Here is a 17,472-nt window from a genome sequence, read left to right as displayed (position 1 = left end):
TCACCTGCTCTAAGTGAAACAGCCCAGTGCCAGCAAATAATCATTCGACCAAGGCCAATGCTTTTTGATTGTTTCTAATTGGTGAAGACACCTCCAGCAAATAAAGCATAACCAATTCAGGTAAATGTAAAAGCCTTTCTTTTAATTCAGAATTCAATCTGGAAATTTGCTGATATTTCTGAGTGCTGAAGAAAAAGAATAAAGAGGGGTGTGTGTGTGTGCGTGTATGTAATTACAAATCAGATCTATCATAGAAGTATGCAAGGCTAGAGAAAAGATGTGATGCCCGTTTTGAGTTATAGTATACTAGCTGAAACTTCCATAATGATAGACAAAAAAAGTAGAAACTTGGGGAAAATTTACAATCAGAAAATGTGATTTTCCCCCCCACCATAGTACACAACTTGCAATGGTAATTATGTGCAAAAAAGTAGTGATGCTTACTTATTTAGTTAACAAAAATACAAACCTGAAGCCCTTAAAAATTTATTTTATCATCCCACCAATAATGGTATAATTTCAGAGTAAAGAGAGAGGGAGAGGGATTGGTCCTGAGATTTCACTGAAATAGTAAATCCCCTCTGCCAATGAAAGTTGGCATCTTTTCTGCAATAACATTTTAAAGAGTTGCCCAGAATATTGGGAAGCCAGGTGCCTTACTCAGGTGCCTTACACAGTGTTAGGATGTGTTACTGGTGGGACTTGAATCCACATTTTCTTGGATGTGAGGGTGACTCTATCTAGTATGCTGTACTGCCTCTCATGATTGAATGTTTGGGTTAGATGTGAACTGACTGTTTTAGAATGTCACATTTCTCATTGCTTAAGAAGACATAGGTCTTCTTGACTCCAAGTCTAATGCCTTATCTAGTATGAAACACCTATTTCTAAGGTGTCTTTTAGCTCAAATAATCTATTAAACTATTTATGAACCTAGGGTATGCATTTATAACAACACACGTCTGTCATTATCTAATTTAAGAAAATGTAGGGAAAAAATGTACCTAAGAGTGGCTATATCATTTTTTTAAAGAAAAGGAAAAAAAAAACTTTGATGCAAATCCACTGAATTGTCGTTTCATGTCCCATGCTCCAGGAGCTAGATATTCTGTAGAATGGTTCACTGAAATATGATTTGATATGAGGATATCTCTGGAACACATTTTCTCCTGTATTTGGCTTTAAATCCACAATAGATGTGGGATGCTCTCTCAGAAACTCTGTGACACATCTAAGCTTCACTGAACAAAACGCCAGCGTCAATCTGAACCAAAAGTGTTTCCATTTTCTTAATATCAACAGTGGTAAACTTTTAATTAACCTGCAGAAACTTTCACTCCTATAGCTGATACAGTTTTAGACACAAGAGTTCCCCTCCCCTTCCCTTCCCTCCCCCCCTCCCCCTCCCTTCCCTTCCCTCCCCTTCCCTTCCCTCCCCTCCCCTTCCCTTCCCTCCCCTCCCCTTCCCTTCCTCCCCTCCCCTTCCCTTCCTCCCTCCCCTCCCCTTCCCTTCCCTCCCCTCCCTTCCCTTCCCTCCCCTTCCCTCCCCTCCCCTCCCCTCCCCTCCCTCCCCTCCCCTCCCTCCCTCCCCTCCCCTCCCTCCCCTCCCCTCCCCTCCCCTCCCTCCCCTCCCCTCCCCTCCCTCCCCTCCCCTCCCCTCCCTCCCTCCCCTCCCCTCCCCTTCCCTTCCCTTCCCTTCTATGTATTTTTAAATGTTTTGCCACCCACAAGCTGCCTGCCACCCATTCCAAGCGTGGATAGGGATGGGCAGCAGCTGCCCTGCTGTCAAGCTCTTCTACCCAGCTGCCCACCACAGCACCTATGAACTCTGCCTTGTTGTTGACCACCTTTGCCGAATGCCCACGGCTCATTTGCTTCAGATCACCACACTTGATCACACATCACACTCAGATTAGACCCTCCACCCAAAATGCCCTCCTTTCTATATGACAAAATAATTATATTTGTTTATAAAGTACATTATACTTCTAAAATACTTTAAAGCTTGTAAAGTATTTTATATCCATTATCTCATTTGAGCTTCAAAATAACCCTATAAGATATGGTAGCTGTTATTAACTCAATTTTAAAGATGAGAAAACTGGTTCAGAGAGTTAAGCAAGTTTCCCATAGTTGCACAGTTAGCAAATGTCAGAAACATGATATTAGCCCAGGTCTCCTGACACCAAGTCTAGCACTCCAGGCACTGAAAAGATAGGGCAGGCCCTGTTTTCCATTTGCCTTTGGATCTCCAGCATAAAACCTTGAATAATATAGGCACTTAATAAATGCTTATTGAATAAGTGACTTCATGAAATAATAACTCTAATGGGGAGAAGCCCAATCCTCTTGAGATCTTCATCTTCTGGCTTTTAAATTCAGAAACAATCATAATTGATGATGGTGATGATAGCCTGCATTATGAAATATTATGGAATCATAATTCTATTGTTTTATAGAGACACTCACTGATGTATGATTTTTTTTTACAGCTGTAGGAAAAGGAGAGAAAAATCTATACTAGAAAAATCAAAACAGAATAATAGACAAGAAAATTATTGAAGAAATGTCACTTTATAATCACCATGTGGCTTCAAATTATCTACTGTTCTTTTAATTTAAAATCTTATTCAAATATTTCTTGCTTCTCTCTAGAGTTACTGCACTATTCTATTATTCTAAAATTTGAAGTGTGCTTTTCACACGACAGTTTTTTTTTAAATAAACTTACTGGAAGCACTTCAACCCTAGTTACATAAAATGACTTTGAGTTTCTTGCCAAGAGCTGAAAGGCTGGCTCAAACATGAGGTAGACATCCTGAGGCAGTCTGGAAAACTGGAACATCAAAAGTGACTGTTTGGAGGATACTGATTTAAGCTTAAGGAAACTTCTGAATGTTCTATGCTTTATATTAAAAAGGGCACATTCCCAATATATATTCTTAGGCAGTTTGATGGCTGTCCAGTTGGTGCCTTGGACATATAAAAGAATGGAACTCCCCCAGCAGGCCCAAAGATTGATTCTGAGATACTAGACTCTTTTAGGACCATGTTTTAGCAAGCTGGAATTAGCCCTCTGTAAATAAAGAGGAATACTAGACTGTCTCCATTTCAACATAGACTAACTGGTCTGAATAAGAAAGCAATGATTCATTCATTTTAAATCTGTAGAGTTTAAAAAGGTGCACCAGCTGCAAAATTCCAACCTAGGGCTCAATGATAAGTGAGGAATTAATGATGCATACTCAGATTTTCCATTCAACTGTTATTTCACTTCTCCTGCCTGTCACATTAGTAAATGCTTAATATGTATTTGCTAATTGGCTGACTGGTGGCATGTTGAGAGGGAGTATGGAAAATGTTGGGGGGAGAAGGGTGGAGGATTTAGAGGCAGAGAACACGGGTTCAAATCCCACTTCTGTTACTGCTTGTGTGATGTTGGGAAGACATTTAACTTCTTTGGGCCTCAATTTCTTCACTTGTAAAATGATGAAGTTGAACTCTATGGACCTTTAAGGTCTATTTCAGAATTTATGAGATTCTACTCCTTTATATGTGTGGACTATTGCCATATACTGATTTCACATATCAGTCTAAGGAAGCCGTTTCTTGGGCTAGGCCTTATCACTTGGGTATTTGATCAGGTATGAATGAAAGCTTGTAAAGAAGTAGTTTAGGTAGACAGAGGGGGTACATTAGGACCCTGATCAGGTGAAGGTTAGGGGATATAGAATCTGCTCACATGTGTGAGTGGTACAGCAATTTAGGTGAGACAGTACCAAAGACAGATTGTTGCTTGCTTTGCAAATTTACCTAGGATCCTGGTGGCAGAAATCACTGAAAATCTTTTTGAATGATGAAGATATGTGTGTAATGGATTTTTGATGTCTGCTCCAGATCAAATGAGAGGTCTAAAAAGTGGTTTGTTTTTAGTAATATTATAGCTACAATAATGTTACATATCCTTTAAAAATACTTTGAGTTGGGTATGTTGGACAGAGAATTCTTCTTCCTCTTCTTCCCTCCCTTCCCCCTTTTTTCTTTCTTTTCCTCTCTTTCTCCTTTCTACTCTCCTCTCTCCTCTCTCCCTTCCCCCTTTCCCCCCCTCCTTTTTTTCTCTTCCCCTCCTTTCCTGTATTCTTCTCTTTAAACATTCTATACATTCAGCTCCTACAGGTTCAATTATCATCTCAGATCAGTATTTACATCTTTACCCTCTCATTAGCTCATCTTATATTGCCTATATGTCACACAGGCATTTCAGTCATGTCCAGAACAGAATTTGTTATCTTCCATTGGCCATTATTCATCATATCCTTGTTCCTGTCAAGGGTCTGGCAATCCTTTCAGCCCCCACGTTTCACATTCTCAGAATGATGCTAGGCTCTTTACTTCCTTCCAATGCCCCATAACTAAACAATTTTCAGTTCTTGCCAATTCTACCTCAATAACTCCTCTTGCTTCCTCTCAATTTTCTCTACTCAAAGAGCTATCTCCTTAGCATAGGACCTTATCCCCTCTTACATGAACTACTGCAGTGACCTCCATTAGGAGGTCTTCCTTCTTTTAATCTCTCCCCTCTCCAATCCACTGTCCATAGCTGCTAAACTGATATTCCTAAGGCACAAGTTTGACCAATTTACTCACCTTCTCAAGAAGTTTCAGTGATTTATTATTACATCATTCCCTGATTTGGTATCTATAGACCTCTATTATCTGACTCCAACCTACCTTTCTATAGTGAAAATCTACACTCTAGTCAGACTATCCTACCTTCTGTACCCCATACATCATATTCTGTGTTACCCCTCCTCACCTCTGCCTCTTGGAATCCTTACCTCCCTTTCAGGTTTAGCTCCTTTCTTGATCCCCTTATCTGTTAGTGATTCCTACCTCCCCAGATTACTTTTTGGATGTAATCTATATCTCCTTATCTGTACACATCTTGTTTGCCCTTGTTACCTGCTTCAAGTAAACATCTTGAGGGCAGGAACTGTTTCACTTTTGTCTTTGTATTATCTTTACCTAACAATGCTGGGCAGACTGAATAATAAATGCTTGATGAATTACGTTATGGATTTGAGATTCTTATAGAATTTTTCTCAGCTATCTCAAATCCTTAGGTCACATCTAAGCAGCATAATGAAGAATTTCTATTTGGGAATTCTGTTAATTGGATCAATACATATGGTCAACTAGAGTAAGTTGGGACCCAAAGAAAAAGGGACAGGATATATGGTTTTCCCACCCAGATTGATTCAGTTAATTGAATAATTGCCAAATAGTGATTCTTCCTGAATTTCAATGAGGCCTACGTGTCAATGGGGTTTTATTAAGGATATTCCACAAATAGTTAGGAAGTGGGGTGACTGGAGGCAGACATCAAAATCTATACTTTCTGCAATACAGCCAACTTTCTCATTAAAAAAAAGATGGTAAAGGCTTTTAGTGTTCTATTCAAATGTTAGCTTAGGATAAACTGATATAAAACCTAATAGAATCAGACATTTGTTGATTTGTTCCTTTGCAAAAATGACTTTGTAAAAAAATCAAAAGTCACAAAAATTTGTTCCATTATAAAAAAGAGTCCTCTGGACTTCCTGAAATGCTTACAATGTAGAAATTAGATCAGGCAATAAACTAGGTAGATGAACTTAAACAGGACATAAATACATATCAGTCTTAAAGAAAAGTCTCAGCAATTCTGCTTCAAACTGCAAAAATAAAAATTTCCTCATATCTCAGAATTAACAGGTGCACCAACTTCAGCAGAAGGAGCAAAGTTCACAGAGTTATAGTATGGGTTGAGTTAAATGACCAGTTGAGTTTCTTCTAACTCTGAAATTTTGTGACTCAGTGACTTGGTGTTGAGGAATGCGTCCAAAGTAGGATATGAGATTTCAACAGCATCATAGGTTCATAAATTTAGAGAGCTGGAAGGGATGTCAGTGGCCATCTAGGCCAGTCCCTCATTTTATAGATGAGGAAACTGAAGCCTACAGAGATTAGGTGACTTATCCAAGGTGACAACAATCATTAGAAGAAAGATCTGAACCTTTGATTCCTGAATCAGTGTTCTTTCCACTGTTCCACCCTTTTCTTGATACAAACTGTGATTATTAATGAACTGATATTTTTCTATTACTCAATTAAATAAAACAAAATAAAATTTATTTTAAATACAAATAAAATAATTAAATAAAATTACTTGAAATAGTATTATTAATAAATTAACTTTTGTAGCACTTTAAGTGTTATAAATTGCTATACATGTATTATCTCATTTACTCTTCTTGCTATCTCTTTCTCAGGTCCTATATCTTCACAATAAAAATAGCTCTTTAATTTTTTTTCTTAGTTCAACAACAACATAAAAATTAACATCAGTACATTTCACAGAGGATAACAAACATTCAGGTCTAGATTCGAAGTATCATAATTAATACAAGAGAAGGATTCCCTTTTCAGGTCTGGCTCTTCCTTCACTGCTAGTTCTTATGCTGGAATGCCTTAGGTGCTCAAACTGCTTTAACTTGTAAGGACTACATCCATCTTCCACCAGCCAGTGGCATTTATTGTTGTTCAGTTGTTTTTCAGTGAGGTCCAATTTGTTGTGAGCCTACTTTGAGGTTTTCTTGGCAAAGATACTGGAGTGGTTTGCCATTGCCTTCTCTAGCTCATTTTTACATGTGAGGAAGCTCAGGCAAATGGGTTTAAGTGACTTGCCCAGGGTTGCACAGCTAGTAAATGTCTGAGGCCGGATTTGAACAAAGGAAGGTAAGTCTTCCTAACTCCAGGCCCAGCACTCTATCCACTGTGTCATCACAGCTGCCCCAGCCAGTGGAATACTGACCCTCTGTTTCAGTGAAGGTCTTCACAGTTCCTAAAGAATAAACATCTTGTTAGCACATAGCACCTTATCATATGCGATTACATCCCATGTGACTGAACTGTGGGCAAAGGGACCAAGTCCCCCATTCTTTACAAAATAAGATGCATTCTAATTTAAAGAATTATATAAATGATTATATAAATTATATATATATTATATATATTATATAAATTATATAAATAGCAAATTATATTTAATCACTTCAAATCATTCAAGGTCAGAGCTGAAAGGAGACCTTAAAAATTATAGAGCCCAAGCCTTCCCCCATCTTGCAGATAAGAAAACTGAGACCCAGAGAAGATAAAACAACTAGGTCAAGACCACGTGGCACATCAGTGTCAAAGTCCATACTTGAACCGAGGTCTGGTGACTCTGGTGTTGGTGCTTCTCCCTACACCCATACGATATGTCATTCTACACTGATCAACCATATGAGTGACAAAAGAAATAACTGAATTTATGCTTTGGCAACTATATGTGGACTGTGTATGGTGGAAGGAAATGGAGAATCATGATACTTAGCAAAGTGTTATGATAATTAAAGAGAAAAAACTACCATATGGATGGGGAGAGGGGAAACTGAAAATTATAATAGATTTCAGGCACAGAACTGCAGGCTTCCAGAAGTCCAGGAGGAGGTGAGAGAGCTACAAAAAAAAAGTCACACAGACATGTTTCTACCACTGCCAGCTGGCAGGACATCATTATCAGAGAATCACAGAACTTAAAAGTCAGAAGGGAACTCAGTGGCCATTGAATCCAACCCTCTGCTAAAAGGAATCCCCACTTTACCACACCTGGCTTGTGGCCACTCAGCTTTTGCTTGAAGACCTCCAAGAAGAGAGAAGTCACCTCTTCCCCCCACCCCCTATGCCACTTCTGGGAAGTTCTAACGGATAGGATATTTTCCCCTGATATCAAATCTAAACTGGGTGCCTTGCTACTTTTAAGCAGGTAAGTACCTTAAACTTCCATAGAAAAGGGTTGATAGAGAGTCCCTGATATTTTGGGGGAGGGGAAAGTACAACATTTATGCCTTCTGGGGATCTCAGGGATTCCTATCAGTGTCTCTCAGGCCACCTTCCCTTTTCCTCTTCACAGAAGCTCATGGCCACAAGACCCAGTCTTCTTACCGATATTTTCCCATTAATTCTATATGGTTATGCATCATGGAACACCATGATATTGGAAGGATTATAATTACAAATAACCCCAAAGTCAATGCCACGAATAGGCTGCAATACGTTATATGCACAGTAGAAATGAGATAAAAAGGCATTATCGAGGATAAATATGCACAGGAAATGAGGTTGTCAGGTCCCATAGAGAGCTGGAGTGGAAATACTGCTGTCTATAAGATATTAAAATAACTGCTAGCTTTTATATAATACTTTAAGCTTTACAAAGCAAAATCAATATTCTAATTTATTTATCTCTCAAAACAACCCTGTGAAGGATGTGGTATTATTATTATTATTATTATTATTGTTGTTGTTGTTGTTGTTGTTGTTGTTGTTGTTATTCCCATTTTGCAGATGAGGAAATGGAGGCTGAGAGAGGTTAAGTGACTTGCCTGGGGTCATATACCTAACAGGTAGGATTTTTCCTCAAGTCTTCCAGACTCCAAGTCTAATACTCTCCTCTTTTCCAAGTAGCTGCCTTAAGCACAAGAATAAGAGAAAAGATTCTACTATATTGTATTAATTATCTGTGAGGGATTTGTGAGAAAATATAGATAAGAATGGCACTAGATATTAAGGCCAGAAGAAGCTGCAATCAGCTTTGGTGGAGGGAGTACCCACCTTGATAAAATCTTAGATTCACTGAAATATTGTTATCCTGGATGTCACTGATTTGAGCTCTATACTGGGGTACCTTGAGCATGGTAACTGATATAGGTGCTTTAACTTCTGTATCTGCCAGATACACTAATGCAGATCAATTCAAATGACATTTATTAAATGGTTATGATATTCAAGCAAAGGGGATGCAAATATGAAAAAAACAACACTGTCATCCAACTTTCAAGACTTACAATGTAAAGGGGGAAATGGAAGGTATAACATATTTACTCTCTTACTCACTGGCTTTGGGACCATGGCCAAACCATTTAAATGCTTTGGACCTCAATTTCCTCATCTGTAAAATGAAGGGGTGAGTATAGATGACCTCCAAGGTCCCTTGTGGATTTAGAACTATGATTCTATGATCTCAGGATCCCAGGTATGCTACAAAGTGGTATGTGATCAGGGTAAGGGCAAGATCCAAAGAAAATATTCTAGGAAGATTTGGAAAGAAAGTGAGATAACATGCACTTAGAGAAGGTATAAAAGAAGTCTTTGTGTAAGAGACAGTGATAAAACTGGACCTTTTCAGGGAAAGGAAAGCTTCCAATGGGGAAAAATGAGAAGGAACTATATTCCAGACATTGAAGATGACCTGTACAGGGGTGGATAATGAGGCTCAAATTCAGGGAATAGCTTGTAGTCTCTAGTTTGGCTAAAACACATAAAGGACATCATACGAAATAAGGCTGGAAAGGAAGACTAGAGCTGCATTATTGGGGCCCTTAAATATCAAGCTAATAAGCTTGTACCTTTAAGCAACAGGAAACATATGTCAGTTTGTTTGTTAGCCTTTAAAAAAATCAGCTTACTGAGAAAGAGGCACTCATTGGCCAAACTATTCAAAAGTGTGAGAGTTCCAAAGAATTCTTATGCTTGTGCTTTTTTTTTTTTTACTAAGAAATAATGTTAACAGCTTAAATAGATATAGCACAAGAACCTCATGAGTCAGGTAATGTTATTCTTCCTATTTTACTGTAACACTACAGTCTTCAAATAATCAGAATTGTACATGACCCAAAGAGCAGTAGATGGGCATGTGGTGGCTATGAGTAGGCTGCCACCATCACCAACAATGACATGCAAACTGGAGTAAAAGATACTATCTAGGGGCAATGGGATGAGGTAAAGAGATTGGCTAGCAAACATCAAAATGGAGAGCCAATGGACAGTCCAAGGGATAAAATGATACTTCACCATAGTGAGCTGTTCATTCATTTTTAGTCAGACTCTTCATGACTCCGTTTGGAATTTTCTTGGCAAAGATACTGGAGCAGTTTGCCATTTATACTCTAGTGAAAGGACAGGAAGGACTCAAGCATATGGGGTGGACATAGCCAATGGAAGATTTAGGGAAGGACAAGAGATGGGAGTTCCACAGTATGAGAAGGCATGAGTGGGATGTGATCTTGCCACTAGAGGCTTAACCAGAAACCCTGAATTATAGAATTTGAGAGTTGGAAAGGACTTTGTGGCCATCAGGTCCAACCCATACCCAAAAAGGGATCCCCATTATAGCATCTGACAAATGGTTATCCAGCCTCTATACGAAGATATTTAAAGAAGGGGAACTAATCACTTCTCAAGGCATTCCATTCCACTTATATACAGCTCTAATGGTCAGGATTTCTATTCCTAACATCAAGCATAAATTTGAATCTTTGCAACTTCCTTCTGTTGCCAAGGACAAATTTAATCCCTTCTCCACATGACAGTCCTTTGTGTACTTGAAGACAGCAATCATGTTCCCCCCTTCCCCATCCCATTCTCTCTAGGCTAAACAGGTTTAGCTCTTTCAATCAATCCTCTTATTACATGGGATGAAAATCCTTTGTCATCCATTATCCTCCTTTAAACTCTTTCCAGCTTATTGATGTCTTCCTTATACAATGCCTCCCAGTATTACTGCAAAGTTCTGATTAGGGTAGACTATAGTGAGACTAAGATTTTAATATTTCTGGAAGATCTTAATGCAGCCCAAAATCCCATTAGCTTTTTTTTTTTTGGCTGCTATATCATGTTGGTGGTGCATACTGAGTTCTTTGTGCACTAAAATCCTCAGATCTTTTTTCAGAACCATGATTTCCTACCTTGTTTTTGTGAAGCTGATTTTTTATACCCAAGTCTAAGACTTTACATTTATTCCTACTGAATTTCATCACTAATAGTCATGATATGCCATTGATATAACAACTGACTATCCCTCACAGATTCTTTATAAAATACAGTCAATGCTGAAGAAACATTGTCTCAAAAGACTCATCTCAATTTTCACATTTATACATATATTCATCTGTGTTGATTTGCCTCAGTAGTTTCTCATTATTTCACTACATGCCACCCTGGTAAGGAAATCTAGCCCTTTACACAAGTTTTACTCACAGATGATATAAACACAAAGGTACATGCAATGAAATGGATCACTAGCTCTCACTCATTCCTTTGCCACTGATCAAGAACCATCATTCTTTGTTATCAGGCACTTCTCTTATTCTACTTCCAAAACTTCTCTTATATCCATCTTCTTATCTCCAGTCAAACAGATACCGCCCAAGTCCTGGCCATCATTATCACTCATCTCAACTATTATGATAAGTCCTAATTGGTCTCCCTTCCCACAATTTGTTCTCTTCTCAGTCTACCTTCCTCATAGCACTAAAACAACTTCCCTAAAGCAAAGTTCCGACAATATCATTCATCTGCTCAAAAAGCTTCCATGGCTTCCCACTGCCTTCTAGCATAAAACAGAAACTCCTTTGTTTGCTATTTAAAACAAACCACTCACGATCTGGAGGGGTTTTATGATGTCTATTTCCATACATTTCATTGTACTGCCCTTCATACACTCTACATCAAGCCTTTCTGGTCTGCTTTATGTTTCCCATCCATCTCCTAGCTCCATTCCCTTAGATGGTACCTCCTCCCCTATCCACTGCCACCAACCATGCCTACTCATCTCTCTTAATAATTGTTTGTTGATAATTTGATTTATTGCTCTTCCCCTTTTAGAATCAGCAGGATTTTTAAAAGTCAAATTTCAAGTGTCACTTTGTAGAGTCTTTCTTAACAGAGTGCAAGTGTTCTCTTCCTCCTCAAATTAACTTGCATTTATTTTTCTGTGTATATGTTGTAACCTCTTTCCTCTCTCCCCCACCATTAGAAGGTAAGCTCCTTGAGAGCAGAAATGGCTTTGGCTCTTTAGATCCCAGTGCCCACTACAGTGCCTTACACATCATCATAATAATAATAATGATAAAAACAACACTTGCAGAATCGAATTGAACTGTACTGTTCTATATAAAGTGCTCATTGAACCAACCTAATAAGGTTGCTCTCATCTACAAATATATATTACAGATTTGTGCTGAAACATTTGGTCTGTCTGATCTGGAAGGAACTGGGACTCTGGGATCCCTGGCTCTAGAAACAATGTGGTTGGACAGGACCAGAAACTTTTTCCAGTCTGACCACATTCATCTAAATACGGTCTTCATCACTGTGTTTTCTAGTCATCATCAGTTACTGATGAAGACGTAATATGTGATCTGGCTTTCCTAACAATATAATATTACCATCTGGCAGTCTCAGGAAGAATATCTAGGGAGAGAAAGCAGAAGTAAAAGTGGATAGAATGGTTCAAATTCCATATAATAATTGAAGGGAAGAGGTGCCAGTCACACGCCATCATTTCCTACTTTGTATCTTCTGGGTAATCTCTTCAAAAAGAAGGAGACAGGCCGAAGGGATCTTCTAGGAAAACAAGTCTTTGCAATGTGTTATTTTTGGGGGTCATTTTTAAAGATTTCTCGAATGACTAAGATTAAATGATTTTAAGATATAACTCAATTAAAGAAAAAGTTTGATTTATGCCTTTTATTTTTCACCACACGTATTGTCAGATATATTCACCCACCTACTCCCTACACTGAACTGTCTCTTGTAGCAAAGAAAAAGAGTTAAGCAAAATCAACGAATATGCTTACATGTCTGGTAGTTTACACAATATTCTATATCCATAGACCACTGCCTCTTTACTAAAGGGAGGCAGGTATGTATGTGGCACTACCTGCTCCTTGGGAGTGATTAGTCTTTATGATTACTCAGATATCAGCTTCCTTGTGGTGTCATTTCCATTTCCATTATTGTAGTTTATAGTATATATTGCTCTCCAGCAAGGGCCTATTTCACTCTGTATCAGTCATACAAGTCTGCCCACATTTCTCTGAATTCCACATATTAATGATTTTCTATTATATAGTAACATTCCATTGAATTCATTCCATTCTCCAACTGATGGCCACCTACTTTGTTTCCAGTTCTTTGGCTATGAATGTTTTGGTGTATATGGGGACTTTTTTTCTGTCTTTGACATCCTCAGTGGTATATGCCCAGTAGCAGGACTGATATGGATCAATTTTCATACAGTCATTGATAATTTCCAATTCTTTTGTAAACTTTATTCATATTCTTTGATTGGCTTTTCTTTTTCTTTTTTTCTTGAATGTGTGTTTTTAGTTGGCGTGTTGTCTGAATATGTAATTCTGTTGATATGAGGAGCTTATGGCTTATGTCTTTGAAAGTTGCCAATAACACTGAGAGGTAAAGGACATGAGGTCACATAGTTATGTGTCAGAGGAAAGACAAACTTAGGTCTTCCTGACTCTAAGTTTGGGCCTCTATCCACTCTGCAGTATTACTTCTTGGACATTTAGCTATTAGGAAATTCCCTAGCTTATGAGCTAAAAATCAATCAGCAAACATTTATTATGTACTTAATATGTGCTGGCCATTGTGCTGAGTGCTAGGGGCACAAAAGAAGGTTAAAAATCTCTCTGCCCTAAAGGAACTCACATTTTAGTCTAAAATATCTAGTTTCCCTCAAAAAGGACAAATTAAATCACACCTAACTGTTACGAATAAAATAGAGAAAAAATGAGAACTTTTCCGTATTACTTGTGAACTTTACTCCAAGGGATTTGTGATCCAACAATGTGAGTACTCCTTTCAATAATACAGGTCACAACCCATTCACAACCCAACCTGCTCAGCCTGTGTAACTGTCATCTATGTCCTCCCATATGTCCATCACAGTCTCCATCTAAGATGTTGGGACCTTTCTTTTAGTTCTTGACATTGTATGGATACTAATGGAGCACTCAGGTTGTCCATCAATTGTCTCCCATTCTCACTACTAATCTTTTATTCTTGTCATTTCTCTTATGCCATCCTTTACACCTCTACTGCTCTTTGGGTGATCTCCAACTTCAGTCCTTCAAAACCTAATAGTCTATGACCTTGATCCATATATCACCAGAAGAATGCTGGTGTGTTAAAAATATACATGCTTATCTCAAGGAGAAGCTTACTAAAAGAATTACATAGTTTCTCAAAGATAATTCAGTAGACTCCCTTCTTCCTGTTCAATTTTGGTTCCAGTTCACTATGTAGCTGGAGTGTCTGTCCTAGATATATATACTGATGGGTAAGCTCTATAGGTTTTTTATTCAACTGCAATTCTTAAGTCTAGACAACAGACATCCTCCATCCATTTTTTTTCCTGTGTAGACAGTTAGACCAAACTGTTTTGAGTGACTATTGATCTCATCAAGTAAGTTCTGCAGTTTAAAGCAGATTGTAATTAGAACAACGTCACTGAAAACAGGACTATATGATAGAGCCTCACCTTCTATAGAAGATCTTGCTTCAAAATGGGCCCTGTGCTGGATCTTCTTCATGACGGTGGTCAATACCCCTCACAATCACTTGCTTTGTGCTTTACTTCATAACAATATTCTGAGACTCATCAAAAAGTTCTGTCATTACATTTCGCATATGCCTTTTAATATGTGGCCATGACATTTGTTTTAATTTACTGGCTAATTTTATGGATGCCTTTTGCTTTTTACATCATATTAACATCTAAATATATCCCTCCCTGCCCCAGGAAGCCATAGTGGAACCAAGATTAAAGAAAAAAAGGGAAAATATATAATACATTAAAAACAAGCAAGAGATAACTGAGTCAGACAGTTTCTATAATATTCCACACCCATAGTTCTCCACCTCTGGAATTTTCTCAACTCTCAACAAAGCTAATTTAGCTTATAATTACATAGCATTCAATCTTGTTAAAAAAAATTGGTTTGCATAGTTTTATTCATTGAACCTATTGCCTTCCTAGTTTTGTTTACTCTGCTACAATTCAGAGAAGTCTTCCCATGCTTCACGGAATTTTTCAAATTTATTATTTCTTATGGCACAATAATGTTCCATTGTATTCAAATAATTTATATAGCATTCCTTAATCAATGGATACCAATTTTGTTTCCAGTTTTTTTTTTTAATTTCTTTCTTGCAACCCACAAAAAAATTCTGCTATGAATATTTTGGTAAATTTGAAATATCTTTTCTTCCTGACTTTGTTCTCCTTGAAGTACATTCCTAGGAATTGGACTTCTAGGTCAAAGGATATTTTGATCACTTTTTAAAGTGAAGTTAGAAACCAATTTTTCAGCTTTTCTAGCTCTATCTTGTATTATTTTGCTTTTCTTCCTATAATCCTTAAAACATTGACTATTTCTATATTTTGTCTTCTTTGATAATTTTCAGGGTGGAAGATAAAAAAACTAAGAGTTGTTCTAATTTTCATTTTGTAGTTGTTTTGAATGGGACTTCTCTTTTTTTTATTTCCCTCAGGGTTTTGTTACAATATAGAAAAATAACTTGATTCTTATGTATTTATTTACATATTAATATTTTATTCAAGCTATTGTCTTGATTAGTTTCTATGCTGATTCTCTGGGGTTTCCTAAACAAACTATAATGCTGTCAGTACACAGGGATACTTTTTTAATACCACAAAACCATAAATAGGACTTATACTTTGCCAAAGCTTTTCCTGTATCAATTGATACTTATTGGTTTTGGTCATTCTTGTTTTTCAGATAAATAATTGTCAGCCAATTGCCAAAAAGCACTTTTTAAAAATGCTATGTGCTGGGGCAGCTAGGTGGCGCAGTGGATAGATCACTGGCCCTGGATTCAGGAGAACCTGAGTTCAGATCCGACCTCAGACATACTACTAGCTGTGTGACTTTGGGCAAGTCACTTAACCCCATTGCCTAACCCCCCCCAAAAAAAAATGCTATATGCCAGGAATAGGGCTAAGTGTGGGAATTACAAAAAGAGGCCCAAAAAAAATTGCCACTCTCAAGTAGCTTCTATAGGAGAGCCAATATGCAAACAACTGTGTACAAATTAAATATATCCGAGGTAATCTCAGAGTGAAGGCACTGAAATTAAGAAGGACTAGAAAAGGAAGCATCTTGCAGAAGGTGGAACTTTAGCTGAAACTTGAACGAAGTCATGGCAGCTAGAGGAGAGGGAGAGAGGGAGAGGAAGAGAGAATGAGGGAGAGGGAGAGTGAATGAGAGAGAGAGAAAGAGAGAGAGAGAGAGAGAGAGAGAGAGAGAGAGAGAGAGAGAGAGAGAGAGAGAGAGAGAGAGAGGGAGGGAGGGAGGGAGGGGGAGAGAGAGAGAGAGAGAGAGAGAGAGAGAGAGAGAGAGAGAGAGAGAGAGAGAGAGAGAGAGAATGAGTTCTACACATTGGGGATAGCCAAAGAAGGTGTAGGCAGTGTAGAAATACAGTGTTGGGTTAAAACAATAGCCAGGTGTCCAGTATCAATGGGTTGCAGAATATGAGGAGGGAAGTAAGGTGTAAGAAGACTGGAAAGGTAGGAAAGGATTTAAAAGTCACAGTATTTCATATCTGTCCCTGGAGATAATAGGGAGCCACCAGAGTTTGTTGAATGGGGGGGGAGGGGAGAAGGTGATATAGCCAGACCTGTGCTTTAGATTGACTAACTGAACATTTGAGGAGTGGAAGATGGAATGGAGTGGGGAAAGACTCGAGTCAGGAAGACTAATTGACAGGCTACTGCAGTAGTAGAGGAATGAGCAGATAAGGGCCTGCACTAAGGTGGTGGTATTGTCACAGGAAAGGAGGAGGCATAAGGGAGAGATTTCATGAAGGTAGAATCATATTATTTTCCTATTTTCACATCATCTTTTGATTCTAGAATTAAGACAGCTCTTAATAGTAAGTAACTTTTTTTGGATATATGCCTATAGTTGTTTTCCTGTGATTTTACTAAAAATGTTTGCACCAACATGAATTATTGATAGTAGTCTTTGCTTTATCTCTACTTAGTTTAGGTATTGGGATCATACCTGCCCCATAAAGGGAATTTAGCAGAATGTTTTCTTTCTCACTTTTTGAGAATTTTGATATGAATTAATTTCTTTTTAAATGTTTTATAGAATTCACCTGTAAATAAAGATTTTTTTTTCCTTTTGTATTTCCTTCCTTCATGATTTTTTCTTCAGTTTCATTTTCTGAGATTGGGCTAAGGTCTTTATTTCATATTCTATTAATTAGTGTATTTTCTGGATTTGTGGTAATCATTCTTTTTGAGCTCTCAGTTTTCCTACATATATATATGTGTGTGTGTATATAAGATATATATATATATATGTATTTATATATAGTTTTTCAGGTGCTTCTGTCATGTCTGCCTCTTCGTGACCCCATTTGGAATTTTTTTGGCAATGACACTGGAGTGGTTTGCCATTTCCTTTTCCAAGTACATACATATTAGGCTCTGATAACATTTATTTCTTCTCTTTGTGATAGCACATTTTAAAATTCTTATTCACATGATTTTCTGCTTTTTCATCA

General features: G+C 37.8%; 1 protein-coding gene across 2 annotated transcripts in view; it reads right to left on the bottom strand.

The window, feature by feature from the left end:
• The window catches only part of DPYD (dihydropyrimidine dehydrogenase), a 1,011,926-nt gene that overhangs the window by 113,658 nt on the left and 880,796 nt on the right, over nt 1-17,472 (bottom strand). The gene's annotated exons all lie outside the window — the stretch shown is intronic.

Source organism: Phascolarctos cinereus, unplaced genomic scaffold, assembly GCF_003287225.1.
Source record: "Phascolarctos cinereus isolate Bilbo 61053 unplaced genomic scaffold, phaCin_HiC Scaffold_5;HRSCAF=322, whole genome shotgun sequence".
Classification (NCBI taxonomy): Eukaryota; Metazoa; Chordata; class Mammalia; order Diprotodontia; family Phascolarctidae; genus Phascolarctos; species Phascolarctos cinereus.
Note: the sequence above shows the minus strand (reverse complement) of the source record. Positions and strands in the feature narration are given on the sequence as shown.